Below are 13510 nucleotides of genomic sequence, written 5' to 3' on the forward strand. Positions count from 1 at the left end.
ACCTCTAGCATGCTCCTTTTCACATTTTCCCACTCCGCTATTCGAATTTGCGATGTTGGTTATAACGAGGCTGGTTTTATCCACTTGCGTCCATTATAGAACCTCTGCATCACTTGAATAGCGGAGCACTCCTTAATCTTAAACACTAAGAAATATTTCTGAAAAAGGCACCTCTAGCATGCTCCTTTTCACATTTTCCCACTCCGCTATTCGAATTTGCGATGTTGGTTATAACGAGGCTGGTTTTATCCACTTGCGTCCATTATAGAACCTCTGCATCACTTGAATAGCGGAGCATTCCTTAATCTTAAACACTAAGAAATATTTCTGAAAAAGGCACCTCTAGCATGCTCCTTTTCACATTTTCCCACTCCGCTATTCGAATTTGCGATGTTGGTTATAACGAGGCTGGTTTTATCCACTTGCGTCCATTATAGAACCTCTGCATCACTTGAATAGCGGAGCACTCCTTAATCTTAAACACTAAGAAATATTTCTCAAAAAGGCACCTCTAGCATGCTCCTTTTCACATTTTCCCACTCCGCTATTCGAATTTGCGATGTTGGTTATAACGAGGCTGGTTTTATCCACTTGCGTCCATTATAGAACCTCTGCATCACTTGAATAGCGGAGCACTCCTTAATCTTAAACACTAAGAAATATTTCTCAAAAACGCACCTCTAGCATGCTCCTTTTCACATTTTCCCACTCCGCTATTCGAATTTGCGATGTTGGTTATAACGAGGCTGGTTTTATCCACTTGCGTCCATTATAGAACCTCTGCATCACTTGAATAGCGGAGCACTCCTTAATCTTAAACACTAAGAAAAATTTCTCATCAAGGCACCTCTAGCATGCTCCTTTTCACATTTTCCCACTCCGCTATTCGAATTTGCGATGTTGGTTATAACGAGGCTGGTTTTATCCACTTGCGTCCATTATAGAACCTCTGCATCACTTGAATAGCGGAGCACTCCTTAATCTTAAACACTAAGAAAAATTTCTCAAAAAGGCACCTCTAGCATGCTCCATTTCACATTTTCCCACTCCGCTATTCGAATTTGCGATGTTGGTTATAACGAGGCTGGTTTTATCCACTTGCGTCCATTATAGAACCTCTGCATCACTTGAATAGCGGAGCACTCCTTAATCTTAAACACTAAGAAATATTTCTGAAAAAGGCACCTCTAGCATGCTCCTTTTCACATTTTCCCACTCCGCTATTCGATTTGCGATGTTGGTTATAACGAGGCTGGTTTTATCCACTTGCGTCCATTATAGAACCTCTGCATCACTTGAATAGCGGAGCACTCCTTAATCTTAAACACTAAGAAAAATTTCTCATCAAGGCACCTCTAGCATGCTCCTTTTCACATTTTCCCACTCCGCTATTCGAATTTGCGATGTTGGTTATAACGAGGCTGGTTTTATCCACTTGCGTCCATTATAGAACCTCTGCATCACTTGAATAGCGGAGCACTCCTGAATCTTAAACACTAAGAAAAATTTCTCATCAAGGCACCTCTAGCATGCTCCTTTTCACATTTTCCCACTCCGCTATTCGAATTTGCGATGTTGGTTATAACGAGGCTGGTTTTATCCACTTGCGTCCATTATAGAACCTCTGCATCACTTGAATAGCGGAGCACTCCTTAATCTTAAACACTAAGAAATATTTCTCATCAAGGCACCTCTAGCATGCTCCTTTTCACATTTTCCCACTCCGCTATTCGAATTTGCGATGTTGGTTATAACGAGGCTGGTTTTATCCACTTGCGTCCATTATAGAACCTCTGCATCACTTGAATAGCGGAGCACTCCTTAATCTTAAACACTAAGACATATTTCTCAACAAGGCACCTCTAGCATGCTCCTTTTCACATTTTCCCACTCCGCTATTCGAATTTGCGATGTTGGTTATAACGAGGCTGGTTTTATCCACTTGCGTCCATTATAGAACCTCTGCATCACTTGAATAGCGGAGCACTCCTTAATCTTAAACACTAAGACATATTTCTCAACAAGGCACCTCTAGCATGCTCCTTTTCACATTTTCCCACTCCGCTATTCGAATTTGCGATGTTGGTTATAACGAGGCTGGTTTTATCCACTTGCGTCCATTATAGAACCTCTGCATCACTTGAATAGCGGAGCACTCCTTAATCTTAAACACTAAGAAAAATTTCTCATCAAGGCACCTCTAGCATGCTCCTTTTCACATTTTCCCACTCCGCTATTCGAATTTGCGATGTTGGTTATAACGAGGCTGGTTTTATCCACTTGCGTCCATTATAGAACCTCTGCATCACTTGAATAGCGGAGCACTCCTTAATCTTAAACACTAGGAAAAATTTCTCATCAAGGCACCTCTAGCATGCTCCTTTTCACATTTTCCCACTCCGCTATTCGAATTTGCGATGTTGGTTATAACGAGGCTGGTTTTATCCACTTGCGTCCATTATAGAACCTCTGCATCACTTGAATAGCGGAGCACTCCTGAATCTTAAACACTAAGACATATTTCTCAACAAGGCACCTCTAGCATGCTCCTTTTCACATTTTCCCACTCCGCTATTCGAATTTGCGATGTTGGTTATAACGAGGCTGGTTTTATCCACTTGCGTCCATTATAGAACCTCTGCATCACTTGAATAGCGGAGCACTCCTTAATCTTAAACACTAAGAAATATTTCTCAAAAAGGCACCTCTAGCATGCTCCTTTTCACATTTTCCCACTCCGCTATTCGAATTTGCGATGTTGGTTATAACGAGGCTGGTTTTATCCACTTGCGTCCATTATAGAACCTCTGCATCACTTGAATAGCGGAGCACTCCTTAATCTTAAACACTAAGAAAAATTTCTCATCAAGGCACCTCTAGCATGCTCCTTTTCACATTTTCCCACTCCGCTATTCGAATTTGCGATGTTGGTTATAACGAGGCTGGTTTTATCCACTTGCGTCCATTATAGAACCTCTGCATCACTTGAATAGCGGAGCATTCCTTAATCTTAAACACTAAGAAATATTTCTGAAAAAGGCACCTCTAGCATGCTCCTTTTCACATTTTCCCACTCCGCTATTCGAATTTGCGATGTTGGTTATAACGAGGCTGGTTTTATCCACTTGCGTCCATTATAGAACCTCTGCATCACTTGAATAGCGGAGCACTCCTTAATCTTAAACACTATTCTAATCCCCATGAGAGAAAATCTAGCCTTCATCTTCTACTTGACATTCCCAACTTATAAGGATGCTCTTGTGTTCCCGAAAAAGGAAAATCGATTTAATTAAATTCTTAATAACCTTTTAGGAAGTGTCAGATCTCAATCATATCACCCTATTTCTCCTTTTTGTTAGAGTTTGCCGTCCACAATTTTCAATCTGCCTTCATAATCACTGTTCCACAATCCATATTTGACTTTTCTTTGCACTCCTGCGACTGTATCACAATTACTACTGAAACCAGCAGACAAGACCTGCGGTCAGTCGTCCAAGTGAGGTCTTATGAAGGCCTTGTAAACCTGCAAAATGATTTCTATGTGTTTACATGGAACCTTGAACTTCAACGTTCTGTCTACTAAATCTCCTGGTTTCCAAGCTTGAAGTTTCTTCTAACATAATCCCACTAATATAATACATTTGATGTAATACATTTGATCACACTAAAGTGCATGACCGTACATTTATAAACATTGAACTGATTGCAATTTTCTTATTCTCGAAGTTCCAGCCTCTTCAAATCATTCAGCAAGTACTGCATATCGGCAGCATTCCTGATTACCACCCCTTCTTGCATCATCAAAAATAGCTTTATGTTTCCAGTCAAATCCTTCCCATTCTCATTAATGTATAGAGTGAATAACAATGGACCAAGTACTGATCCTTCAGGCACACCAGTTGAACCTTGAATCTTGCAGACTCCCACCCCTTATGACTTTTTGGTATCTATCAGTCAGCCATCTTCTTATCCATGCCCATAGTTTATAATAAAATCCAATATTCTCTAATTTATGCAACAGCCGCCCATGCCATCATAAGAATTATGGACACGTAAACACAAGATTAATTTAATGTTTGTCAAATATTAAATCCAACGAGCTAGAACTAATTGTTCAATTTCTCATGAATTACTGAAAGAACTTTCAACTATCAAACATCAAATGAAACTAAATGGCTTCTCCGAAAAAAGTACACAACGTCTGTTCGATTCCTACAATCCAATCCAGAACAACAAAGATTCAATACGTCGAGTTCCAATTCCATATGTTTTCGAGATTTCAGAACCAATTTCCAGAATTCTGAAGAAATATGATTTAACAGCTACTTATATACCTATTAACAAAATACAAAATATCCACCTATTTCCCCCTCTTCTAAAGATAAACGTCAACTACGTTTCTGCCTGGTGTGCATCAAGTTCCTTGTAACTGTAATCTTTCGTACTTTGGACAAACTGTGGATGCTCTGTAGAAAGAAAGAATACAAGAACATCAATCATATATTCAGCACAACAAATCCGATAAGTCTGGATTGGCTCAGCACGGAATAGAAACAAGCCACAACATCCTCTGGTCCAAGACTCGCCTTCTACACAGATGTCGCTATAAATTTGAACGCCTATTCAAAGAAAGTGCTGAGGCCTTACTTCAACGCCCTAACTTGAATCTAAATGACTGTATTTCCTTATCAAAAATATGGGAAAGTTTAATCAGATAACACATTAATTTTTTTTTTTAAATTGAGACTTTTAATTCCTACATTAGTCTAATGTTACTTATAAATTAAGATTATTACATGAAATTGTAAATTAATACCTATAGTTTAATCATCACTCTGATGAAATTTTTCCTCTCTTTAATACTTAGCAATGTAACATCACGCGGCTCGTTCTACTTTTGAATGATCAATTGTTGGTATTCCACCTTGTTAAAAACTGTTCCTAATGTAGCCACTGAAGATAGTCTGTTAGTTTCAGACTGAAATATTTGGCAAATATTAAATTAATCTTGTGTTTACGTGTCTATAATTCTTAATCATAATGTCACAATTATCTCTAAAGACTAAAGTCTTTAGAGATAATTGTGACATTTATTTTTTTGCCATAATAGCCTTCTTCGTAATTCATTTTTCATCATAGCGAGGTAAAATACTGACGATTTTCAATGACATGTTTTATGATAGAGTCACCATACCAAATAAATTTTTTTTTTTACATTCAACTTTACTTACCAGATTTTTGTTATTACGCACTAACTTACCTAATATATATCATTTAGCAATACTATATTTCGAGGGTGCTCATTATTTTTTCCTTTTTCTTAAACACCGCTGTTCTTAGTCATGATGCCTACAATACGTTAGCGGAGCGAGAACGTGTTTGGTGTATTTTTAATTGCAGTTAATTGTCCCCTTATATAAAGAGGAATTTTTTTGAATAATTATTCACTAGTATTATCACTATACATAACACATAAAAATGTCAATTTTTGCAGTGTTTTGATAATTACATGAAAAAAAAACGTGTTATTGTCATTGTAGAAAAAACAAAAGTAGTTTATATATGATGATTGCAAAAATGTTAAAACACCAAGCAATTTCTACAAAATTTTATTGTTTAGTAGTAAATTTCACCAGAACCTCGTTGTTACCTTCTAATTCCTTTGTATCCAAGAAATAATTTATTTCTTGCTTGTAAATTATAAGACAAACTTAACGAAAAATTTAGGAAAATTACTCCTGTGGATGCTTCATTTTAAACTTTGGTTTCTTCTCATCTTCTTATTCGTGATGTTGGCTATGACGATCCTGGTTTTACTTAATTACTTCCATTATAGAGCCTCAGCATCATATGATTACTGTAGCGATTGATATCCTGCTATTCGGGATGAAAGAACCCAATTTCCCGAAAGGTTCGGAAGTCTTCGTATGAGATCGGCTAAATTTCCATTAGTTCAAAAATTCTGGAAAGGTTCTTCGCATTCTAGACTGGATTGTAACTCAGGTCTTTCCAACTAACGGGCATCATGGAAGACGAATAACGTTCGCGCGCGCGCGCGCGTGTGTGTGTGTGTGTGTGTGTACGTACTCATTTAAGCAGTAAATGTTTTTTAATTTCACAGGTAGGTTGATGTGCTGGCTAGATTCCTTTGAAGAACACAAATGTTTCGTACATCGTTCTGAATACGCATATGTTTAGTAAGCCAGCTGATATTTCGAATATAACTAATGAAAAAAAAATAATAAAAGGCAAGTGTACATAGTTATTGCATTTACGGAGAGCAAATAAGTATGAATGAGAGAAAAACTGCACAAATTTGATCCTCGGGGATTAGCTATATTCCGATTTTCTCGTACTGAGAATTCTTCAAACTTCTGACAGAAATCATAAGTGAAAAACGAGTAGAAATATCTGTGAAATGAATGGAATAGAAAACTAAAAACTTTTCCAGACTTCTATGTTGAAGTTCGAGACTCCTAGTTTGAATAATTAATGATATATCAGATATATCAAGAAAGAATAACATTTTGTTTGAAAAACAAGAGTCCATCCCAGAAAAGAAATATATTTTAAATGTATTTCTATGAAGCATTTCTTACAAAAAACATGACATCAGATTTAACTCATAAGTGGTTTTATATGGCTATTGTTTGCGAAAAGCGTATCTGTTTTCATTTGGGTATCTCAAGTGGATTAATTCCATTTCGGAAATTCATTAGCATTTAGGTTCACATGAAACTGACAGACGGATGCCAAAAGTGATTGAGAAAGAAATGTGGATGAAATACATGAAATTAAGGCAGTATGTGCTGGAGAGGGGACTAGGGGTGGGAGAGTATTGGATCTGGTCATCGGAATCAGAGGCTCTATCCATAACTGAGGTGACCACATTGCCTCCATTTGGGAAAGTGACCATGCGGTCTTGACTTGGGAGATTGTAGAACACGAGGAATATTCTCTGAAGAAGGGATAAATGTGTGAACTACAAGGCAAGTGATTATGATAAGCTTAGGAAAAAACTTATATGTGTGCTATGGCATAAAACATTGCAGGATAAGAATGTTAGTAGTGAATGGGATATAGTTAAGGATCATCTAGAGGAAGCACTATTAAATTGTGTATCTAGGGTAAGGAGGGTTATTCGAGTAGGTGTTAGATGGATGAGTAATATCATTAAGCACGAGCTGCAGAAGAAGAAAATGCTGTGGAGGGTATATAAAGAGAAAGGCGACCAGCAAATTCATGAACAGTACAAGTCTCAGGCAGGAAAGGTGACCAGCATGGTAAGGAAGGCAAAATCAGATTATGAGAAGAATCTAGCCAAGCAGGCCAAAGGAAATCCCGAAGAGTTCTTTCGTTATGTGGCAAATAACAGGAAGAATGACTATAGAAGATTAACCTTGATGAGTGGTGATGAGGAGAGAGAAGCAGATAAAATAGTCGAGTGACCACTTTGCAAAAGTATATCATCCTAGTGAGGTTATGTGAGAGACACTGATGTGGGAACAGAGGTGGATGAATTGGAAGTTCTTAGGATATTGCAGAATCTCAATGTAAAGCTGTGAGATGACATGGGATATAAGCTAGGGTTTTGCGACAATTCGCAAGAGAACTGGCAATGCCTTTGACTAGGCTCTTTAATTTAAGTGTCAGCTCTGGTAGAGTTCCAAGGGAGTGAAAAGTGGACAAAATAATTCCCTTGCATAAGGGAGGTTCTGGTACAGTAGCAAATTATAGACCAATCAGTATCCCAGGCATGGCGGTAAAAGGACTAGAAAAGTTGGTCATAAAGAGAATTCAAGAATGGGTAGATAAGAATATGATACTGTAAGAGGGTCAACATGGCTTTGTGAAGGGTCGGTCATGCCTTAGTATTTTACTAACGTTTTATAATAGTATAACACCTGAGTTAAAGGAAATGGCTACACGATTTTGCGAAGGCGTTTGACAGAATACCGCAAATCATTTATACATAAATGATATAGGAAATTAAACAGCAATACCTTAAAAGGAAATATTCAGTTGTTTGCTGATGATGTGAAATTAGGTGGAGTAATAAATAATCAAGATGATGTGGAGGGCTTGTAGGATGGTTTACTGGATATCAGTTCAATGTGGAGAAATATAAAGTTATGCATTTTTGGATAAACAGATTACAAGCTGTGTATGATATTGATGGAGCTGTACTCCACGAAATAGATGAAGCTAGAGATTTGAGGATAGTAGTAGAAAGAGAATTAAGGTTTAGAGGACATATTGCTAATGTAATCCATAAGATTGCTTGGCTATTGAAGAATAGATTAACATGTAGAGATAAGGAAGTTGTTATTCCTCTTTATAAAGCCTTGATAAGTCCACATCTAGATTACTGTGCTCAACTCTGGTCCTCTGGGTTTCTTAGGGATGAGGAAGCCGTGGAGAGGATTTCGATGTGAGTGACCAAGATGGTGAGTGGCCTGTGGAATGTTCCCTATGAGGATAGATTGAGAGATTGGTTGATAGGAGAATAAGAGGGGATCTGAGAGAAACATTTAAGTTGCTTAAAGGGTTTTATAGGATTGATGCAGGGAAATGTTTCAGCACTTGGCTAGAAGGACCAGAACAAGGGTAACCCTGGAAGTTGAATGAAGGTGTGGTTGGTAGGGGTGTGAGGACTAGATTTTTTGTTGGAGAGTGGTGAATGAGTGGAATGGGTTGCCAGAGTCAGTTGTGAGTGTTTTGTCTATTAATGGGTCCAAGGAGAGGTACGATAGATTGTCTAGATAGAGTGGATCTCCTGCGATGAGTCTTCAGACTTCATGGAGGTGCCCGTATAATAATAATAATAATAATAATAATAATATTTGTTTTTCAGTTTACAGTTGAAAACTGTAAACTGAAAAACAAATATTATTGTTATTTCATATTATTTCGGGTTTTATTGCTCTGTGTGTTTTTTATGTTGGAGAGTGGATGTTGGATGGTTATATACATATTACCAACTGGTTGACTCAGTGGATTTCTGAATATAATTAATTTTGTCTTATCACAGTTTAGGTGTATGTAGTTTTTGGGGAGCTATTAAATGAGCAGATTTATGTCATGCTGTATATTTATTTGAGCTATGCTTGTATTATTACTGATGGATGTTATAGCTGTATCGTGCGTATTGGAAGATCTTGCCTTTGAGAGGTAGCTGGTTAATATCGTGCGTGTAAATGTTGAATAGAGTGGGGGGAGAGAACAGCTCCCTGTGGCACTCCACAGGTTACTGGTAGCTCTCTACTGTGGTTTGACCCGATGCGTGTTATATGTTTTCTATTTTGAAAGTAGTTTCTAAACCACGTGTGCAGAAGCCCATCTATTCCAACATGTCTTAGTTTTTCTAATAAAGTGTGATGTGTGAATGTGTCAAATGCCTTAGTCAAATCGATAAAGACTACCATGACAATTTTATTTTTATCTAAGGCGGTATTAATTACGTCTGCAAAATCTTCCAAGAGAGATGTTGTTTCCTTATTTTTCTGAAAGCTGTACTATGTTTTGAGGATAATATGAAAGTTCTCAGTATATTGTTTCGAGTTTCCTTAGCACGATTCGCTCCACAATTTTATTGATAATTGGTAGCCTTGCTATAGGTCTGTAATTATTGATTCAATTTCTTTTTCCATGTTGATATATGGGTGTGATTATGTCAGTCTTTAACATACTTGTTATTTGTCCGAGTTTAAAATATTTTATTTATTAATTTCAATAAGATCGGGCCTAGGCCAGTTGAGTGTTGTTTGATAGCCTTGTCTGGTGCCGTCTATTCCTGGGCCTTTGTTTGGCTTGATTTGATCTATTACAGAGAGAAGTTCTGCTTCTTTTATGGTTGGGAACCATAATGTATGTTTTGTTTGCTGCCCGAGTGGTGGATCACGTTTTGTGATTGGAGAGATCCTTCTCTGTAGTTCTTGGATAGAGTCTTCAAAGTATTGATTAAAGTCATTTGCTTTAACTTTAAAGTCATCAGTTGTTGGATAGATTTAGTGTCTTTCATGAAGCCGTGAAATATGGTTTCAGAGGCGGTAGTGTTGGGAGCACAATCTATCATCTCATTCATCAGATGCTAGGTTTGTTTCATGTTATTTTGTGCGGAGGGTAATTTGTCTGTGTAGTAATTTCTTTTTGCGTTTCTTATTTGCGTTGTAAGGCAATTATTTGTTATCTTATATTCGGTTTTCCAAGCTGCGTTAATTGGATATCGTTTGAATTATTTCCATAGGATATAATTTCTGTGTATATCTAGGATTATGTTTTGCGTTATCCAAGGATTTTGGCTTGTTTTTGAACGAATTCTGACTTTCTTTGTAGCTTTCTTATATATTTCCTCCAGTGCGAGTGTAATGTTGTTGTGTAAGGTATGTATCTATTGAATCTGGTGACGCCATGTGTTCCCAATCGATTTTTCTTATTTCGTGGTAGAATTTTCTTAATCTATTATTGTTTTGTATTGTGTTTCATGTGTGGAGCACATTGCAAAGATATTGTCTTAGTGCAAAACAAGGGCCGTGATATAATGGTCTGCTGCTTTGCAGTTTATGACTGCTGGAGTGTAACTATTTGGTAGTAACCGAATGTTTATATGATCTAAGCAAGAAGAAGTGATAGCATTTCCTACTATTTCTTTTCTAGTACATGATGTTATAGTTGTTATTAGGTTATACATAGATAGCATATCTAAGAATTGTATAGTGTTGTTATGGTTTTCACTTGCAATATTTATGTTTATATCACCGATTATTATTAGCTATTCAGTTGAGCATAATTCTTGGCGAAAAACCAACAATTGAGTTCTTGCAAGAATTTTATCATGTTTAAGTGTGGCGGCCTCTATATAGCATTTAGTATTGAGGGGTGCTGTCGATTGGTTATATTGATGATTTTAGCATGCGCAAACTTATAACAGTTTCTTTTGATATTAATTTATATTGTGAATATTAATATTCCACTGCCTCTTTTTGTTTGTTGGCAGGATCTATGTTGTTGAAAGCTTTGGATTTGGAAGTTGCTTCATCATTAGTAACGGATATACCCGTTAGGATCAATATATCAATAACACCGGTGAATTCTTCAGATAAGCCTGTAACATTAACCAATGTTTTCGAATACTTCTGATGTATGCAGGATGGAGAGTCCTCTCGTTTGATCTGCGTATTGTTTCCATGCATCGAGCGAGTCAAAAGTACAATTGCTGGTATATTATGGTATTATGACATCTGTCTGATCGTTCACATTCGTATTTTGTTATGTTGAGATCTTCTTTTTCATCTAATTAGGAGTCTTCAAAGAGCATACTGTCCCACTCACTCAGTTTTCTGTGAGAAAAAAATCTAGCTCTTTCCACTTTCTTAACTGTGAATGAACTCAATTTCCATGGATGAATCCCGTGTTCCTTCCCATATCCATATAATGAAGAATTTCATGAGATATAAAACTCATTCAAAAATTTATCGAACTTTATCACATCATTCCTCGTTCTCCTGTTAACCACAGTCTGTAGTGCACATACTCTCAATCTCTCCTCATAATCTACATACCATACTCCCAATGTAATCTTTGTACTGTTCTTTGCACCTTTTCCACAGCTTCTTTATCTCCTCTGAATCCAGGAGACCAAACCAACACACAGTAGTCCAGGTGCGGTCTTATCAAGACCTTGTGAGGAGGCAAAATGATTTCCTTATCTTTATATGCCAAGGTTCGTTTCAGCATCGCAATTATCTTCTGAGTTGTATTTGCAAATTTTGCCATATGAACTTTGAAGTTCAAATTCTTATCCAGCATCACATCAAGATCTCTAATCTCTTCAGTTTCTTCTAGCATACCTCCGCTAATAAACCGTTGGAAATCTCATCAAGCCAAAGTACAATACTTTGGCTTGATGCATATCGAGATCATTCAGCAAGTGCTGAATATCAGTAGCATCCGTTAGCACACGTGCTGATATCCCTTCTGTTTCTATTGTCTAATTCTTATCCAGGTTATATAACATCACTAGAACCTCCTTCTCATGCCCTTCTGTCTCCTCATTCAATGTAGTAGTACTGTGCACCAGGTTACATACAATTGGTTGATATATTTCAGAAAAATGGGCACTCATTGAACAATCCCATCTGCTTCTGACATAACAGTATCTACATTGAATAAAGTTATTCTTCCACATTTATTGTTTCTTTAATTTGCGGTATAAAATTCTGTTTTGACTTTCCTTTAGTCAACATCATCCAATTTCTTTTCATAATTCATTTATCTTTCCTCACAATACTCGTTACTTTTCTGGTTTGCGCTCGATGCATTTCATATCGTCTCTCACTATTCTCGCGATATTCTTTCCACATCATCTACTTCTTATGGATCGCTTGCTTAATATGGTTCTACATCTATTTAATTCCCACTTTATTTGTTCTTCGAACTCTAGGGATACATTCAGATTCCGCCTCATCTAAGCACTATTTCAAAAATTCGCGTGCATTGCGGATGTCTTTCCCATTCAGTAACTGATACCATAGGACCAAAGGTAGTATTCTTCTGAGTTCATAATTTCTAGCTAGTTCAGCATGTAACCATAAGGTTTCCCAACACTCTTAGGCCGCAACGTGTCCAATAAAACGACGAACTCATTTCCTTTGTTCCTAGCCTTTGTGTATAGATATAATAAATTACCATCTGGCTTTTCATATAGTCAGATCTACAATCAGCACAGTCTTGCCGGACAACTTCCTCTTTTCCCTCCGCAGAGACATTGAAAAGGTGCGAACCCAAAGCGTACATTTCCATCCCTTTGCCATATACATAACCATGTTCAAAGTCATTCATATCATTATGTACACTATAGCTTTACATACGTATACTCCTCATCTTTATGATCTATAGTCCTCGACTCTTTTGCATTAGATTTCATCCTATAAGTAATTTTTCCAGATCCCTTATACCAAATCCATTTAAGTGCATCATTCAAATTCATATAAAATACTATAATCATTTAAAAAATAATAATTATTATGTTTATCTAAGATACTTCCCCGAATTCCAGAGATTCGTGATGCTGATGTTCATCCGTCTGGCGTTCCCTAGTAAGGGTGTTTGTGATGGTTGAATATCTCTTTAAGATGATAGCAATCTTTCAGGAATGAGAAACATCAGTTACCTGCCAAAGAATCAAATCTTAAAAAAGGAGCACACACACAGCGCCTAGAAAAGCGATTGAATAGAATTATAAAGTATAGTAATGGTTAGGTATCACAAATCAATGCGGCAATCTTTTTAAGCAATAAATATACGTGATCGTTATGTAAACACCCGGAGGAAATATACAGGAATAGGAAAACCCGAATTTCTTTTAATGGATATACAATTTTAATGGATAAACATTTTCAATAAGTTATATGGGAAATTGCCAAGTATAAATAAATAATTATATTGTAATTGGTATCTACACTGGAAATTTTTAAATTTATTTGAACAATTTAAAAAATACATATTAAAA

The 13510-nt window shown here is 36.8% G+C and overlaps 1 protein-coding gene across 2 annotated transcripts in view; it reads left to right on the plus strand.

Moving 5' to 3' along the window:
- Window positions 1-13510, plus strand: part of LOC150093031 (terminal uridylyltransferase 4-like) — a 621373-nt gene that overhangs the window by 44370 nt on the left and 563493 nt on the right. The window lies entirely within an intron of this gene.

The sequence above is a fragment of the Typopeltis vanoorti genome, chromosome 24 (genome assembly GCF_054136105.1).
Source record: "Typopeltis vanoorti isolate ZY-2024b chromosome 24, IOZ_Tvanoo_1.0, whole genome shotgun sequence".
In the NCBI taxonomy this organism is placed as follows: domain Eukaryota; kingdom Metazoa; phylum Arthropoda; class Arachnida; order Uropygi; family Thelyphonidae; genus Typopeltis; species Typopeltis vanoorti.